The following is a 19,783-nucleotide window of genomic DNA, read 5'->3' as shown; positions in this document are numbered from 1 at the left end:
AACTTGTCCTCCTCCCTTTTCATTCTACTTTGTCAACTCACCTTCGTCTATCCTGTCGATAATTTAAACCCTTAACGAACACTCTTTCGTCGCAAGTGATAGGTCTACAGGATGATCCATGGAAATGGGTCGGGTTGTACCTTTGCCCTTTGAAGGACCGGAAAGATTACCATGGTGAAATTTATTACATCCACTTGAAAATTAGATTACGTTTTTTTTAAAAAAAGTAGGATTTTTTCCAAGGTGGATTAGATTCTTAGAAATTATAGAATTTAGAAATTTTTTTCATTCTGGAATTTTTAAAATCTAAAGATTAAGAATTTTGGAATCTTAATATTTTAAAATGGTGAGAAGCTAGTCCTTATTTGGAGGCTCGCTTTGAGAATTGATAATTCTTTTAATGAGTTTGCAAATGAAGACAAATTGTAATAAACCGCGACGATGGCAACGTAAGCATTAGTTGTTCGCATTTTCAAGTTACAATGAACGATTGATCGCAATCGGGGATATAGAAATTGCTGAATTCGTAGAAATCGTGACTTCTTTCTGTGGCCGACGAATAATGAAGATTGAAATGATCCCTTACGGAAAGGGGGTCGATTATTCTTGGTGGTGCATTTATTAAGTGGAGAGGGGAGATGGGCTGGTTGGGGGAGGTTAAAGAAACGAAGCTGGTTCCGATAATCCATACCGGAAATAACGTAACCAGAGCCACGGAATTCTTCGTGCCATCGACAGAAATGTGCTACCAGGGAATACGAAACCTTTTAGAATCCAACAGGAATTTATTCGCAAAATACTAAGAGAAAAGTTTCTACGTTGTATCTACTCGAACTTACGTATGAAATGGGACGTTCGTGAAACACCTAAACATATCTGTTTACGGATGTGCTAAGAAACCTTTCTCCACTGTTTCACTTGGTAGATCTGCGAGTAGAAGAAACATATTCTTTACTTTATTTTATTCGACTTTTGCTTCAGTTACAATATTATTTAATTTTTTTAAAGAATATTATAAAGATTTTACAGTATAGAAATATTGATAACTTTCGTGTGGAAATATTGGTCGAAGCACGTGAAAATACTTTCGTGTATCCCTTCAGTTACCATTGGAAAATACTAAAAAAGATTTTTTTTATTTTTTTTTAAATATCTTGGGTAAAGAATCGAACCATCTATAAATCAATACAATTTTATCACGATCGTTATCGTGGAAACGTGATTTTCAATGAACAATGACGTTTCAAGAGAATCCTAATAAATCCTTTGATTATTTAGAACGTATCTAATAAATGCTGGAACAGTCGGTTGATAGATTGCAATGCAGCCAACTGGAAAATAGATTAGCTCTGCTGCAACTTCTCAAGGCAGCTTGAAATGCTGTTTGTTTCGAGGGAATCTCGCATTATGATTCCGGTAGAGAGAACACTAGGTATTCTTCGTCAGATAGAACCCTTGCAGATCGTTCGTTACATTACTCGTAGGGCAGAGTTGTCAAAATCTGTACCGTTTCAAGTTTCATTACGTTTAACCCCTTTCAACCCGAATATTTTCTATTAGAAATGTTTTCTTCTTTTTCGTTATTGCTTAAATAAAGATTGTTTAGGCTCCCGAAATCGATACATCTGCATCGATGCATCGAACTGGGGCAGGTTGACGTATAACAAGCACAGAGTCATCGCCTCGGGGATGGAATCCGAGAAACACCTTTTTCGCTGATCCTATTCCTTGTGTGCTTTCAAATAGAATCGCTGTATATACAGGGTGTAACGGGAAATTTATTTCCACGACAATTGAAAGTGTAATATTATTTAAATCAGATTATAACAAATATTTCTTCATATTTTTTTAAAAGTATTTCGAGATGATATTAATTTTGTGCCATCCGAGGTCTCTACAAATTGATTTTATTAAAATTATTTCAAGATTGTTTCAAGGAAGCTGAACTTTCTCGTCTTTTATGAAGTGTTTCTAGATAGTACTATTATTTTAAATTAATCTGCATCCTTTCAAAGCAATCTTCTTAAGATTTTTTCAATTTCGCTTTGATAAAGGTAACATTCCGAGTTTAATGAAACCGTGTATATGCTTTATAAAATATGAAAAAAGATTTTTTTAGTAAAAACAGAGATAAAAATATGATTTATATTCAGAGGGAATAATTTTCATTTTTCTCAATTGTATAAATTGATATTCAATATTCTATTTAAAATTTCCATTGCCGTGCCAAATCAATCAAATTTCTCACTAAATATTAATTTAATGTATTTTCGAGTACCTGGCAGCATCATTAAAAATTTATTACAATTGGTTATAATTAATTGACACAGCAAGCAAAATATTAATGCACTCACACTTCAAATTTAATTCAAATAAATAATTAAAAAATTCATTGGAAATTCAAAATTTTCGTTGAGAGATTGAAATAGAAAGCAAAGAATCTAAACGAAATGAAAACGAGCTCAGCAAAATCTTAAAACTGCAATAGATAAAAATTCCTGTTGCGTTTTCCCGTTATTCTTAACCATAAGCTTCCGTTTCATAAAACACTTGTCTCGGGACACCCTGTATATACGTGTATGCATGTATATACGTGCACAATAAATACACGTGAAACCGTAGGACATGTATGTATAGCCAAAAACTGATTTACCGATCTCTCCTGCGACGACACACCGAATTCAGCAGAGCGCAAACACTTTCTGGATTCAAATATAACATATTACGAAAATCTTTCATGGAAAAGGAATGGGTTTGCTCTCTGTTTCTGCTGTAAAATCTAAAATCTAACATCTCCAATGTTCATTTATCTTTGTTTTGCTATTATTTCGTAGTTACTTTTTGCGATATTAACATCTCTTTTCATTCTCCTCTGTATTCAATATCGAGAGACGGGGTTCGCTCGTCGAATGGTAAAACGCTAATTTGCCTTTAAATGAGTGGACATTTATTTGGCACGCGAGCTGGAGAAGTATTATTGCTTGGTCGCTTCATTGTTTAAAATTAATTTCCGCTCTTCCGCTGTCAAATAAATTAAACAACGCGTTCGTTGCTCGTCCAAACAACAAACAGCATCGAGCTCGAGTATCGAAGAATTACGATCCTGTGGAATATATTTTACGGTTCGATAAGAGAATATCAAATGCTAATGCAATTAATTCTGTCGTCGTCAAAGGGATCCCTGTACAATGGTCGTGACGCTGTAAGATTGATTTCATATGAGTTTCTCTGACTTTTTATTACATCCTACGGACCAGATTAAAATTTCGGGGACTATAGTTTTAAACTTCCCCTTAATTCGACGCTGACTTTGATAACAAAAAATAAATTAAAATTGTAAAATAATAAATTTCTCATGAATCAATTTCAAAATTCGAGATGAGAAAGAAATTAAAATGTAAATGCGTGAGTGGCGACACTCGAGATCGTGAAAGGAAACGTAATTGAAAACAACGCGTCTTTTATTAGAGTTTTTACGAGGCAAAAGGTTTGCCATTTTCCTCTTTGCCATAGAAAGGAACAATTTTCCGTGGAATTCTACCCGAGAACATAATGACGTCAATTAGACACTTTACTCTCAATGTACCAATTACGCGAGAAGAAAGAACAGTTTATTTGTGCGATAAATTGTATAAGCGCATAAATGTTCGTTATTTCTTTTTCAACGGCTATAATAATGTTATTGTTCGCAAAGCAATTTCGATGAAAAGGACAATGAAATTATCATATTTCTTCAATAATTCGTTATTTCAAATTAATTAAGAGAAAATAAAAATTATTGAAATATTTTGTTTTTTATTTAATTAATATCTTTTGACAAAATTTTCGCTCTGTCTGTTGAACGTTTAATCAGTTGAAAATTAATCTTTCGTGATGCATGATTTAAGATTCACACTTCTTGGCGCGTGTCAGGATTGGTCATTAAAATTGTACGTGAGTCGATGAACGAGCCGAGTAACTGGTACTTAATTTACGAGGGTTAAAACCAAGAGAACTTGGTTTCCGTCTTATCATTCCGTCGACGAACTTTCTATTGATAGTGTGGTGGCGATCGAACTGCAAATGGTGTTTTGGGGTCATCGTAAACCTTTCTCGTAATCGTACCACTTTCTCACCCTCTTTTCGTATCCACACCTTTAGGCTTCACGTGTTGTTTCTTTAGGTAGACTGAAGCTACTAGACAGATCTTTCAACCGAGTTCGACTCTACATCTCCAATCGTATACACCCTCTTTCTCGCTATATTGGCTATTTCATCAGGGTGAATCTTTGATAAAGTGTTTTTCGACGTTCGCAAAGACGAAGCTTGCATTTAGAGAAATTTCTCTGGTGCACTTTGCGGTTAAACGTGTACGATAGATGCTGGGGTGTTTTTCTAGATCATATGTGTAATTTGAAATAGATTAAATTCAAATTTGCTGATTTTATCTACCATTAAAAAATAGCTTTAGATCTTCGAGTCAAATAGTTCACCCTTTGGTATTTGCCCATTACCATGCAAATTTATATAATCCGGATACCGCGTTTAATTTCCTTTTGTTCCAACTATTCCAAGGTAACCGACTGCGAAAAAAAAGAAAATCCTATCATACAGTGGCTTGGGTCTTTAAATTGCTTAATAAGAACCCAATTATGTTAACGATAAGTACATTCACCCCTTTGGTACCGGGGGTTGATTTTATCGTAGCGATATCGCTGTACCTCGTTTTTATCAGGACGTTGAAAATTAAGTAACGGATAAGGACGAAATTTTTATTCTTCTGTGAAAATCCTTCCGGAAAATCTGAGCATTTCGTTTGACGAAAATAAAACCACTTTCTAGAAAATTATTTTTTTTATTACGTTATATGATTTTTTGAAAATTTTCTAAATGGCAAGAAATACCATTTTCAGTATTTTTCAATTGACAGACAAGTTTTTTAAATTTAAGGAGGAGGCTTCGTCGACAGCCTCTCATTAGTTTTTCTAGGGTTAATATTTAATAGTTTCCCATTGTGTAGTTATTTTTTTTGTCGGAAAAAAAAATTGTAATTGAGATTTAATATTTCTTGACCAGCCAATGTCGAATCTTTAGAAGGAAGAAGCCGAGGGTGTAGTCGTGCCACGTGTAACGCATTCATTTCCCATAGAGTCGCTGTCGGCTCGATTAAATTACAAAAGTCCGAGTGTTGAATCCTCGACGGAATGCAGAAAATTAATTCTCGAACGAGTGAAGAGATGCTCGCATCCCCTGGGGTAGCATTGTTCAGCAATAACTTCTAATAATTTTCTGCCACCACGAGGGCGTACGATATTATTATCCAGCTCTGGTTCTGCTAATGACAACCCCCATACCTTTTCATCTACTTTCTCTATACATTCTCGTAATTATCCTTTACACTGTCCCTGATGAAATATCAAGTATCGTGTCAGTTTATAAGTTCTTTGGTAAATTATAATAATTAAATGTCGATGAGTGATTACATTTTTAATTATGGATTAAAGCGTACCTTGAGAAGCTGAAAATTTTGAAAATTTTATTTTTCTAATTCTTCGAGTTGTCTATTTTCCAACTGGAATTTTTTGAAATAAAACAGTCACACGTGTGAAGCCATCAGGAAAATATTATTTTCCTCCTGATTTCGACCAGAAAATTCAAAAACAATGTTAAAAACTTTCTGTTCGATGATTGGAATGAGGTCAATCGATTCGTTGAACGAGTATAAAATGAAAAAAGTCACGTCTCGTTGCATCCGCGTAAATTTTTCTTTCGAGTCGTTGAATTTCAACGAGCCGAAAAAAGAGGAAATTGTCGCTAGGAACGTTAATGATATTCTTCTTTGACTTCCGGTTCCCTTTTATGAAATTCATCGTCACGGTGTACGTTTTTTCTGCCAGCTCTCATATGAAAACGGCCCGGTAATGAAATTCATTTATACGTCTGTTTATCCTTTTTCCTCCTAAATTAGCCAGAACTTCTTATTAACATTCAAAGAGGCATTTCCACTGTTGAAATTTGTCACCGGGTACAATAATGGATTCAACGAATTGTCAGACAATATAAAGATTGACATCCGTTACCTAAAGGTTAATAAAATATTAATATGTTCGTTTTTGTTGAACATTTTCGACTGGTACGATGATTCTTTTGGAAACACTTAGAGTTCACGTTTCCAAAATATCGTCCCATCAAGACACCTGACACGTCTTCTGCAGGGTGTTCTCGAAACTTGCCTCGTACCGTTTCACGCACACCTTTACCCTCCCCATCTTGTTCCCTTTTTCCTCTTCATCATCAGCGAGTGTTGTACAAGGAAGTGCACTTCGTGCTTGGACTCTCTCGTACCTGGTGTTCCCCAGGGACGACGACAGCAATGACGGCAACTACGTCCAGGCGAGGGAAACGCGAAGATGCTGTTACCCGACGATTTCTCTGCTCTTCGTTCGACCAGGGAATGTTTTTATTTCCCGTTTTATTGCCGCGTCGATCTTTTCCGCGAACAGATGAAAAGCTTCGTTTGACCGATCGACGACGAATCTCCGCTGAAACGATAGTTCCGTGAATTCACGAGGATATTTCAATACCATCTTTCCTGGCGATCGTAATTTTTTTTATTACAGTCTTCTCCTTTTTACGAGGGCAACGAAGATTGCTCTCAGGGACAGAGTACAAGGGTTGCTTACCAATGTAATATCTTTTTTTTTGCTTCTTCAACTTCAAATTTTTATTTGGTGATTTGCCATCGGGTCTGACGATTCTGACGTTGTCGTAAAATATCACTTATGGTGTATCGATTTGAAGGCCAAAATTCGATGAAGATGATGTTAATATTTCTAATATGAAACGAGTAATTGCAGTTTGTAACAAATAAAAATTTAGTAGATTTGAAGATTAAACTTTAATAAAAATAACTGTGTAAACGGCTCATCAATATTTTTATCGGAAAATGGCTGGGTTGGAGTTGTAATATATCGAGAAATGAAATACTTCTTGCGTAAACGTACGTATATATCAGATACGCATAAGATAAGAAGGATAAGTTAGTAAGAGGATCGGCAAACACGCCGGATCGAAATGGAATCGAATTCAATTTCGTGCCGCGAATTCAACATTTAGATTCGATTTCATTAAGTCAAAGGAAAACGGAAGTCCCGTGTGCAGATGTTCGCTGCTGCAACTGCTTCGAGTCGGGTCAATTATATCCGGAATCGCAATAAATACGGTTTTGTGTTAAATGGAACTTTAACCCTTTCTCTATTACAATTTAAATCTTTCGCTACGTTTATTTCTATTGGAAAATACTTTGGAGAGTGCCACAATTTTAATGTAATTTTCTATTTCTAAGCTTCTCAAATGTAAATAAATAAATAGCTGTTTTTCCTACTAATTTTATTAAAAATATAAACGTTTATGGGTAGAAACGTGGTTAGTCGTGAATCAACAGACGATGATCCTTCAACGTGAACGCCAATTTTCATTTCAGAATTGATAAAACCATCTGACCACCGGGGTACGGTCGTGAATAAATATTGTCCCTGGTTGAACGTTGGTTAAACAATATGCAGAAGTGTGTGCTGTCATGTTTTCAAAAGGGGAACATACTCTCGATATAGGTTTCCATTTTTCTGGAAATAAAATTCGCTAGTATTCTTCGCTCTATTCTGAATTCATTGTCCTCTGTTGTAATTCCAATTTGGAAGCGTAGGTACATTAAAATTTAATTGATACATTTAATTGAAAGCGTAGGTACATTATTATTTTTACTTTTTTAAATTTTTTTTTACAAAAAATATCGTAAAACATACGTTGTTTTGCGAAGCATTTTTAAGTAACGTGTCGCCAATAGCAAAGTGTATAAAAAGACCTAGTCGTACGAGTGTTAACTATTAATTCGTAGAATCGTATTCATCAGTGTCGACTAGGTTGAAAACCAAAGAGAGAGATAGGAAATTTGGTATTTGCTGTCCAGCGACGGGAAATTATCTTTCTGACGAGATTCAGCGTGGATTTCGTGTGTTCGTCGATGTCGAAACGCATTGAATATTTCAACGGGCACAGCATAGTCGTTCGTTCATCCCCTTCTGATGCCGCTTTCGTTTGCTTTTCGTTGGTTTATTCGGCTGGTCGTCGAATTCAAAGCCTTACCATGCCGACCAAACAGCATCGTATGGTAGAACCATACCTACCATGTCACGTTTCAATTTTAATCATTTCACTCCATCGTTTTCATTCAACAAGAAATTTTAATTATTGTTTAGAACCATGCAATCTATCATTTCTATCATTTCTATCATTATGAAAATGATTAAAGTAATTAACTTGCCTCTGAAAGATAGCAATTTTTTATTTACTTCAGAATTAAAGCAGGGAAGATGATGATTTTTAAAATAAAATAAAACTATCAAATTTTTATTTGTCAATTGTAATTTATTAACAGTTGCACGTTATAATCTCACAAAATTATTAATTTCACAATCTTTTGTAACGGTGCAAAGCTTAAGCCAAATCCTCTCGTCAGTGTATGCATAAATTAACCATTCTATGATTCATTTATATCATACAATTCGACAATGAATTAGATGGTTTGAAAGTTTCCACAGAACCGAGAGCCAGCAGTGTATGGTTAGGATGGGAAATAAAAACCTTCGCCACTCTTTCCTGGTCGTTAATGCAGACGTTATTCTCGAGCTTTTTGTTATGGAACGAAAGTTTCCACATTTTTCCTCCCTTTCCTCGCGGAAGAATGTTCCATAACGGAAGCTGCGGAGCCACGAACGGTTTTCAACCGCGAACAGGTCGTACCAATTATTACAACGGCCTAACGAAGTCCCTTTAATTTGCACCTCGTCCCTCTTCTCGTTTCTCTTCACCCTGTTCGTCGTCGAATTCACGATGTTTCGCTTTCTCTACCCTATTGTTCGTACCTCGCCGACACCCGCTATCCCCTTTTTCCTTCCTCAAATATATACCTTAAAGGTCGTGGACTCAATTTTCCTGGTCGTATTACCGTGGAAACTGTCGGTCGGTCGCAAAGAAACCAACGGGTTTCTCGTTCCGGTGACGACGCCGACGCCGACGCCGACACACTGGGGTCGCATGAAAATGAGATTTCGTTCGTTCGTCAGCTAGTTAGCTAGCTCCGGGCGAGTAATTATCAGCTTGTCGCTCACCAGACTTTGCGTTCCAGTCACTGCTCGAAAGAATGGACAAACGGACTGATGGATGGATGGATGGATAAATGGGAGTGACGAAGTTTGGTGTCGCGGTAAGGATTGTTGCCCACAACATGGGTGGTTTTATTCAACAGAAAATTGATGAATTGAGAAAAAGAATTGGATATTATTATCACTTCGTTTATTCTTAATAGAGGAGCTTATCATTTGCTTCACCTCTGTAATTTAATTTCGTCTAGAATTTTTTTTTTTTTCAATTTAGAATCTTTACGTTTCATTTGGGGATTTAAAGAAATTTTATTATGATGATTTAATAATTTTTTTACTTGTTAACAGTAGATTTTAAGGAGGTTTTTCTTTTTAAAGAATTGAAGCAGGATTTATTGTTTTCGTATCTACAAACGATTAAGGATGTTAGTACAGTATATCGAAATAATGGGAAAGATGGACAAGACGTAACAGAATGTTTGCTTATTTTATTTTTCTTTCTTTCCTGTTGGATCTGTACGTTCCATCGGTTGCCTTCAGGCTGTTATCCTCTTCCTGTTTTCGATACGACATTCGGCTTTACTTTAGATGTATCTGATACGTAGTAACAGACATGGAAAATTGCTTAAGAGTAAACATGAATGATATATTCATGGATAAATATGATAGATTCACTGTGCTGAATTTTTCTGACAGAAAAGTCTGAAAGCATTTTTAATAAAAATCTATTTTGTGATGTAAACTACATAGAAAATATTATATCTTATTATCTTTAAATTTTTAATTGCTTTTATTAATTTTTAAATTGCATATATAAAAAGCCTTGCATCGAAATTACGATCATTAAAATGAGTTATACAAGAGTGCTTCAGAAAAATAAGAAACCGGGTCGAATAAAATAAAACTCGTCGGAGTGAATTAGTTTCGCTAGGATTAATCGTGTTCCTGGTTAAAGTAACCAGAGGATTCCAACGTGTAATCGTTGAAACGGAGCCATTTTTCCGTGTTCGTAGCTAGATTTTAAAAACACTGTGTCCCTCTGTACAGAGAGAAGTAAAGAATTTTTATTTTTTTGACTATCCATAAAGGCCAGTCTGTGTTTCATTAGTTCTTCCAGTTGCAACTTGTCAAAAGTTATTGCTGCAAATTTTTTTTTTTGCTGATAGTTTTTCTGATCTTAGTTTAAAATTTAATTAATCAAATTACAGTGAAAATAATATTATTTTAAAATAAAGTTCTTTGCAGATAAAAAATTGAAAATCAGAGGCTTTGGAATTAAATCTTTTTATTGATATTTTGCGAAATACATAAATCCCCAAATAGGGATTTATTTGAGTTGGCGGACATAATTTTGTATTACAAACTGTTCGTCGAAATCGTGATAAATTCGGCGAACTGCATAATTTGGATTAGGTCACATGATTCCGTCTATAATTTGCAGTTAATTGACATACAGCCTATTTGAACGATGGATACGTTACAGTAATTACTTTAGTCAAATAATATTCGATCATGCTCCGCAACGTACACGCCGAATATACTGACAGAGTAATTACATATACATATAATTCGTAAAAGTAATCAGAAATCTCATTAATGTGATATATCCAAAGGACCGTGTGATTTATTTTATTGTCGTGTTTCAGATTGTTGTAATGTCATTGCAGGTACAGAGACTCGGTAAATTAGTATTCACGTGATACGATAATAATTCAATAACAGTTTCCGTGGTTAATTAATTTTGCTTGGGTGTTTTTCTGCCGCGTCACCGAGAAAATGAACACACATCGAGGATGCTCAATCATTAAAAGATATCTTTTCTGCTGGCAGAAGAGAGAGATTTATCGAGGCTGTTCCCATTCTTTGCTTCTGTAGGTACACGAACACGATATTAGACGGTCCATATAAATAAATAAACCGACGATAGGTGAGTGGCATCGCGTGGAATATATTTTTTCCTCGAACAAAGGGGAATATGCGCGTGGGATAAAGAAGAAAGATTAATCGTGCTCCTGAATCCTCTCAAAGCTGTGGGATAGAGCAAACACCGCAGGCCCAATCCTACTAATTCACTTTTTTCTCTCCTCTTTCTCTATTTTTTTCTCTTCTCCATCCTTTCTTTTCCAACAACGAATTACGCGCTAATTACTACCTCCATTATCCAGAGCTAGGCAAAATATTCTTTCAAATGGTAAATAATATCATGTGAATTTCTAATTTTCTTCGTAAGTTCTCGTATTAGATATGATTACTTTTTTTCAATTTCGAGCAGAGTTCTAATTGAAAAACTAATTATTTGATACTTGAATGTTGAATTCAATAAAGAAGGGCCATTTTCTGCAAGCTATTACAGAGGGATGAAATGATTAATTAAATTGAATTAGGCAAAAATACGGAAATCAATTGGAAATCAATGCAGTTTTGTTTCCTTAGTATGTCGATCGATTGGTAATTGACCTAAAGAAGGTCAGATATTCTAAGAGGATGGCAATAAAGGGTGAAAGGGATCTAATCGTCGGAGAATCTTAAGCCGTGGCGAGATCACGATCTATTTGCTCGAACGAAACGATTTCGATTCACCTGCGTCGAAACGCGACGTCGAAGATTCTCCAACAAACGCTCGGATGTCCTCGCATAGTTTCGAAAGAATGTTCCAACTGCTGTTTTCCTTCCTGTTCCATTGATCCCATCCTTCGTCCTGTTCTCTTCGAGAGTTTGCAATTTTCGATGGAATCCAACGGCACACCGGAAACGGATCGACCACCGTCCAACGATATGGTGAAAGTTCTTCCGAAATATTGAAACCTGTTCAATGATTCATTTGTCGGTAATAGTAAACGCGTTCTTCTGCATCCACTATGTATGAAAGTGCATCTCTTGCAAACATGGAATTTCGTGTTCTAAAGATTAAATTAAAAATGGTGCTTATTGGAAACCAATTAACAGTTCAATAATTTTTTTTTTAAATTTTTCTAACTCTTATTTCTATTTCTGTTTCAGGTATGTTTCAATGAAGTTATAACACTCAGAGAGGTAGAGGAGGAAGAGGTGAGAGAAAGGGTGGAAGGGAGAAAGAAAGGGGGACAAATACGTCCTATTCGGTAAGTAACAGCTTTCATTAGCTTGATATACTTTAAATTATCTATGGTAGGTGCATTTTTGATTATGCATGCAATTACAATAATTACCTTCCCAACCCAATACAAAGGAAAGGAAAACTTTTTACAAAATGTTAATATTATTCGACTAGCAAATTTACCGTGTGTTCGTTTATTTGAATTTGACGTAAATTTTTTTTTCAAACTCGCCTTCGAATCCACTGTTTGCAAAAATAATTGCCAGCTATTGAATCCCCACGTGACAAAGAATTCCGAATATAAACAATCAAAACCACTGATTGTTTGCAATCGAAATTAGGATCACTTTTGTATAGTGATGCGAGGTGAATCTCATTTGATTATTTAATCAAAATTTATAGTTTTGTTAGTTGTACACCTTTATTTATTTATCGTTAATTAATATGGTTGCTCGTAAAATTAATTACTATGGTAAACATGTCAAAATGCAGTCAGTATTATGGTTCAGGTTATATTTGTTTATTATTCATATTCGTTAAGAAATAAATGAATAATTTTGACGTTGTTTCTCACGAAACACTGATTATTTTCGCAGCTTTCGCAAACAATTTGATTCGTACGTATCACGGGAGCGTGTGCTAACAAACGGATTCTAGAACTGCAAACACCCTCGTTTGCAAATGTATTTTCGCGAAGGGAGTTAATCTATTCACGACAATACGGGGAGGATAATATTATTGCAGAATTCTGGGATGGTTTCGTTTCTGCACAAATTCAATGTCTCTTCCATTTCGTTTTCTCGTTAAGGTACCACCGCATGCTACATCCCAGCAGACAGTCAAATCAAATCGTATCTTTCAAAAAATGGAAGATTTTTTTTAATAATAATACGAAATTTTTCACAAATTGTTTAGCACCATTTTCACGGTACACGATTCAAAAATATCCGATAGAAAGCTCGACTCGGCGAACGCGTAAAAGTAAAAAAGCATTTCATTTAAAAACGTCACCGTCCTAATTGTTACGTCGCATTTGAACATTCGGCGGGAGAGGAAGATTGAAGGAAAAAAAGAAAAACCTCGTAGACCTTTCGACGTTTTAATTAATGCACCCCGACGAGTGGTTGCGAGTCGCGACATTCCCGGAAATGTAATATAAAAGTCGGTGCGAGTTGCTTGCTTCTCGAGCGGAAACGCAACGGTCCCCTCGTTCCCCCGTCTCGAGCGTTGATGTCACGAATATTTCGTCGTGTTTAACGAAGTGTCGACGCGAAGAAACGGCTGGAAAACTGTTGCCTTTCCTTGGTAGGGTTAGAAAAGCGGTTGAAAAAGAGGGTGGGCGCGAAAAGGGGGACGGGCCGGGGCCGAAAAGTATGGTGGCTCGTTATCGCGAGAAACCTTCCTGGTGCCTTGTTGTTCCATCGTGGGGTTCTCGAGAAGATCAACGAACGTCTTGGTAAAAGCGTCGTTGAAAAGAAAAGGGACGAGGTACGTGGACGTTGGAAAAGAAAAGTCCGGTGGAAAAGTCGAAGAAGAAAGGGAATGATGAAAGAATTTAATTGTTCCACACTCGACGGAATAGTTTTTTGCACACCTGCGAAGAAAGTTTGCTCGTAAAGCTAATTGTTCTGCAGATTTTTGCCGCCATCCTCTTTGTACCCATTCATTTCCGTGATTGTTGCGTTTCTTTTTCCGTGCCATACTTATCCTCGCCTCTACTTACTTTAATTTACTGAATGATAATGAATAAGATAACATTAAAAGTGGATAAAGTTGTTAGCATCTGTTTTATTCTTATAATTTCTACATTGTTTGTTACAGATGTTTATTTATTTTAATTGCGGTAAAAAAATTTATTCGAATTTTAAAAAGTAATTAAGAGATTGCAGATAATAATTTTTCATTGAAGAAAATATAAATAAATATTTATCCTGAGGTAACACTTTTAAATGGTGATATTCTTGTTTCATATTCGCTTTTGTTTTTATTTTCGCAGTGGTATTGTTAAACTGTGATTTACCAAATACTGAATACCGCAATGTCATTCTCGAAGATGGAACACAGAACAATGTATCGCTTTTCTTCTATTCCCACGGAAAAACTTTCGTGTCCGTTGTCTGATCAAACTTTCAGTATTTTACTTCCAACTTTCCGATGCTTTCTTTTTACGACCTGGAATATAAAGGATGCAATCGCAATAGCGAAACGATCTTCTTACGAATGCATCTTACCATCGAATGATGATTTTCAAATTGCACCAATAAAATTTTGATTATTCCAATTTTCACGATATATCCTCGCTTGTACCATAATACACGTATAAAGAAATTTTTTTTTTTTTTCAAATTTAACTTCAACTTAACAAGATTAAATAATGTAAATAAGAAAGTATCCATGACAGGCGAGAAACCGTGAAATCTAGTTTCCACCGATAGAAGAACAGCTTATTCTACCAAAGAATCTTTTACATCCCTCCAACTTTGAATCCGCATACCACTATCATCGAAATCTCGTTGTCGAAGTAGGAAAGTACCTATGGGGAGATTTCGAGCGCATGGCGACGCGTACCGAAGCTCTGGCAAGTTTGCAAATCCAATAGACTTCGACGCTGGTATGCCCTTAACCCCGGAGCTATTTGTTCTTCTTCTTTTATTTGCATTTTTCTCCCTCGTTGTTTCCCTTTTTCATTTACTGTTAAATCACAGTTCGTATGCGCATCAATAATAATGGAATTAATGATTTTTCAATTAGGAACATGATTTTTAATTGTGAAATTAGATTTGCTATTATAATATTAAGAGAGTTTCGTTAGAAAATCCAAATGGTGCAAAATTAATAACGCAGGAAGTTTAATTAATATAAAAAATTGCCCAAAATTATAAATTTACCAAATTCATAAAATTTGTATTTTTCACCTTACGACTAGTGTCAAGGTTAACCCTTTCGACTCAAATACTTTCCATTTGGATTTTATTCAATAAAAATGATCCTACAAACAAAATACGACATTACCCCACGTTGACGGAAGGTGTGAAAGGAACAGCGATAAAAAAGAAAAGGAAGGAATGTGTAAAGAGGATCGAAATATCGTGACAGGGGGATGAAAAGTAGGCGTGCTGCCGGAAACAAAGGATCGGGGGGCCCGTTGGTGGTTTCCTTACGATGCTGTTAAATTAAATTACACGCAGTCCCCCGTACAGTCACGAGGGCACACTTGGCACGAGCAGCGAGTTACCCCCATGCATAATGCATACGGTATTTTGCTACAGTAGACGCGACTTCAACCTCTGCCCTCCTTTTCTGCGAATTCGTGAGACGTGCTACACCCACGAACGACAGGCCAGACCACGAAGAAACTTCCTTGAGAGTCGTCAGGATCCTCGTAGGGGTTAGGGTCGAAGGGTCGCTAATAGAACTGCAAATACCGGTGATTTAGAGAAAAAAGGGGAGCACATTTTATTTCCCTCGACAGGAAAAGGGAATAGACACGAGTATTGAGTGTAGTTGATTTTGTGACAGGTTCATCCGTGATTTCTGTTATTATTTTAATTATTAGGAAGGAAAGGGTGGTATTTGACCCCCCGGTAATTATTATATTCCAGTCAAATTCAATTAAATTTTATAGATTTTAGAAAGGAATATACAATTAGGGTCAAATTGATTGAAAATTATCTAGAAACATTCTAAACTCAGTGACACGAAGTCCAAGATGGGCAAACAAATCGGTGGACCAGGTTTCTGGTAAATCTGTTCTCTGGCCATGTGTCCGGGCGTATCCGATAATACGAGAGACCACAATGGCCGTCGGTTAACGTGGCCAAAAACGCTCGGGGGTTGCAGGAAACGCGGATACATAAGCTTGTATCGTTATGCGTTACGGGAGATTGTAACGTTAGTTGCATTATAGGCGATGTAATTGCAAATTCCGCTCGATTACGAGCATCAGCGTGAGGGTGGCGCGAGCGCGAACGTACGTGACTGAACTTGCGATCGTATCGACGGGATTTGCTTTTATTCGACCGGGGGCCCCGTTGTCAACGGGATTTCTCTCCCGTTTCTGTGTACGTGCGTGTCTGGAAGATAGAGGACTGCCCTGGATATACGCGTCGCGTGGTCCTCGATGCGCGGATAATCGCGCCACCTTTCGCCTCGTTAAAGCCCGCGGAGGTACGTGCCACGAAAACCAATGCCCTGTCGCTCCTGCGAACAATTAATCACCCGTTGCCTCGGATCTTCGCCACGTTTCGTGATATCGAACGCGACGGATTGTGACGGATATCCTGCACGTGTAATGGAACTTTTTCCGTTGATCCCTCCTAGATATTGGAAATAATAGCCCTCCGTTATTACCTGGATGCGTATCAGTGAATGATTGTTAGGGAGGCGTATCACTTTGAACACATATAACATATCAATTTAATTTCTGAAGCTAGGTATCAATTATAGCAAATAAATTTACAGTTTAGTATTTTTCGTTAAAAATATATTTAATTTTCAATTGCCTACATTCCAAATTGCTAACAGAATTTTATATTTAGTACGTTATGGAGAATTCATAGTTTTCTTGAGATAAAACTAAAGTTCCAAAGTGCTGTATCTCCTAAGTTATAAAATATGAGCAGAAACTGATTTCACTTATTACTGTACTCCGAGCTTTAAGTGTCTCGTAAAGGGTGCTCGTTCGCCGATTGAAAGCACAAGTTTGGCCGGTGACGGAATTTAAGGAAGATAAAATGGCGTCTCGTAGTTGCCTGGAATTATGCTAAACCGAGCGAAAGGAACGATTCCAGTCACGAACAGTGTGCGTTCGCGGTTCTTAGGAACATCGAGCAGTCCCTTGCTGTGAAAATTGAGTTTACGCGAAAGTTACTTCAAGTTTCGAGGGATTTCTGAGCTTCTTCGGGGCGGCCGCTGCCCTCCGAGGGAGATAGCTAACGGAAGTTTCACGCGAACACCAGTAACCGACCAGTTTACAGTGGCTCTTATCAATCCAATCTGGCATTCCATGCTGAACGTTCTTTAAACAAAGGTGGTTAATCAAAAATATGATTTATCATACTATTTACATTGTTCGAAATAGACGTATCACTGTTACTTCCAATGCAATTCCATTTTTAAAGTGCATCGATGCACTTATCAAAAAGTAAATTAGAGAAAAATAGATATTTCTAAAGCATTTAATTTTTCTTTATTTGCAGTAAAAATAAGTGAGCTAAATTTTGAAGCAAACGTGTTGCATTTGAAAAAACATAACACTGAGAGAGCAGAAAAGTAAGTAAACATTTTTCTTACTCCTCTTCACGATACGGTGGAGATGACGAGGCGACACTTTCTCAAGGATTTTTCGCGATATTTTGCGAGAGAATACCGTGGACTTGGTTCACGTTGCCTTCGTGAATGACACTGTCTACTGTAGCAAGTAAGTAGTAAAAGCGTTCTTGGATCCGACCGCGATACCCAACTGTGCTATAAAGCGGTTTTCGGTGTACCGCCGACCAACCAGCGAGATAAATTCAAACTGAACGTGGCCGAATGCCGCGTTTAAGTACCTGTTCCCTTCGTATGCTACGAAATTTCATGCTATCTTCGATTTTATTGCTCGCAGTGACAATATTCTTTATTTCGAACTAGTCTCTCCTATTTATTCAAACTTCTGAGTCTTCTTAAAAATATCTCAAAATCGAATTCTATTTCTTTTTATATTCGTTCGTTATCTGTTATTCGAATAGAAAAAGTTTAGCCAACGTTGAATAGAATCCACGTTCGAAGCGAAATACAAAACGGGTGGTAAGTTACGAGGGCGACGAGCGCAGATTTATTCAGGCATTTTACAGTAACCGATTAAAAGGAAGGCCGCGATATACCGTTGAAAAGGAATATAAAGAGTCACAATTGAATCTAGCGGAAAGAGGAACGGTACCTTCGTGCCTGGGCACAAAGGGCCACCTTCTCCCGTGAACTCTCGGCCAAGAAAATTTCACGGAGCTGCAGTAATTAAAACACGGACCGCTCGAACTGACAAGCAAAGCCGACCGTTAAACTGGTTCTTGAGTGCTTATTGTAAGCGATGAAAATTAAAGATCGTGGAAACGACACGGCTTCCATGGGGAACAATGCTCTCCGGACCATTGAAATGGGAAACGACTAGACTCTCGGTCAGTTGATTCGATACACCAAAAGAAAATTACATATAATATTTATTAAGTTGTTCGAATCTTTGAAAAAGTTCCTATTCATATTTATCTAATTATCGCATCACCCATTTCTTGCAATATTAATTAACAAATTTACAAATTTTTAGTCATGGTTTCCTCACTTTCCCAGGGAAATTTTTCCTCAAAATTTTAATTTTGACGATGTTATTATTAAAAATAATTTGATTATAGTTTGATAACACTGAACGCAAATAATAATAACATTTTGTTTCTATTCTCCGTATTATTGTCAAACGTTTATAAAACAAATTACCGTGCTGGCAATTCGAGAAAGTTATTCAATTTAGATTAAAAGATAAAAATTCATAATAAAATGGAGAATAAGAACACTGTCTGATAATAGAAACGATTCCAGCCTTGTTATTATGACTTACATCCTGCAAGCGGAATGGAAGAGGAAATTTACCGTGGCAGGAAATTGAAAAGGGGTTGGGGTGGGAGGGTAGGAACAAAGGAAGCTTAAGTAATTAATTGTGAAACCGCGAACACGCGGTAAGATATGAATAAAAAAAGAATGATACGGATTAATAACCGTAGATACATCTCGTGTCAGGCAATCGGAAAAGAGACTAGTCAAGTAGGAAGATAAAAAGAAAAATGAGGAGAGATTGCTGCCTTTACGGATTTTCAAGATGACGCGCGAGTCTTTTGAGAAACTTTGCCGTGTATAACTTTCATTACAGCAGCTTTTTTGCGGCTTGTTTGCTATAATACATGGCTGCGCTGCCTGTTATTCGATAGCTGCGAAAGTTTATGATACGATAAATATTTTCTGGGTAAACTTTGGAAAATCGAAAATATCAATCACCTGTGTGTATCTTTTTTTCTTCTTTTTTGAAACAAGTATAATTAATAATTATAGTATGGGCCAAATGGAAATTGACTATGCTATTTTTGTGTATTTTTCAATATTCGACTAAGCAATTACAATTTTCATTTTTACAATCCGATCAGACGATTGTCTTCGTAGATGCATTTGTAATTAATCGAATGGCGGATGTGTGGCTGCGTGTCGATTCACAAAGTCCCCGAGTCGCTTATAGTAAACGTTAGAGCGAAGGAGAAATTATTTAGCAGCCGTTACATGACACCGATTACGAATTCTCTTGCTACCGTTTTACTCAACCAAGTAAATTCCATCTCGCTCCGCTGAGAGAATCCGTATGGAACTCTCAAGATCGACAATACGACGTCTGTCAAATGGATTTCAATCGGGTAAATGAAAACCGTGTAATGTAATTGAAACGTGTCGATTTCGCGCTGTAATAATTACGAAATGTGTCTTGTGCTAAGTGAATCACACAGTTTGCTCCGTGTATAACTGTTGTTTCGCGGAAGATTGTTCAGGTGTG

General features: G+C 36.7%; 1 protein-coding gene and 1 long non-coding RNA gene across 5 annotated transcripts in view; both read left to right on the top strand.

The window, feature by feature from the left end:
- Positions 1–18,853, top strand: part of LOC143306015 (uncharacterized) — a 50,339-nt gene extending 31,486 nt beyond the window's left edge. Inside the window, exon 2 of one of the 3 annotated variants that reach the window (XR_013063282.1) lies at positions 12,141–18,853. This is a non-coding gene — a long non-coding RNA (uncharacterized LOC143306015). The remainder of the gene's footprint in view (positions 1–12,140) is intronic. The other 2 variants (XR_013063281.1, XR_013063283.1) reach the window with 2 other exon arrangements.
- Positions 1–19,783, top strand: part of Fur2 (furin-like protease 2) — a 210,733-nt gene that overhangs the window by 84,090 nt on the left and 106,860 nt on the right. The window lies entirely within an intron of this gene.

This window comes from Osmia lignaria, chromosome 13 (genome assembly GCF_051020975.1).
Source record: "Osmia lignaria lignaria isolate PbOS001 chromosome 13, iyOsmLign1, whole genome shotgun sequence".
NCBI lineage: Eukaryota > Metazoa > Arthropoda > Insecta > Hymenoptera > Megachilidae > Osmia > Osmia lignaria.
This window is presented reverse-complemented; position numbering and strand designations above follow the sequence as displayed.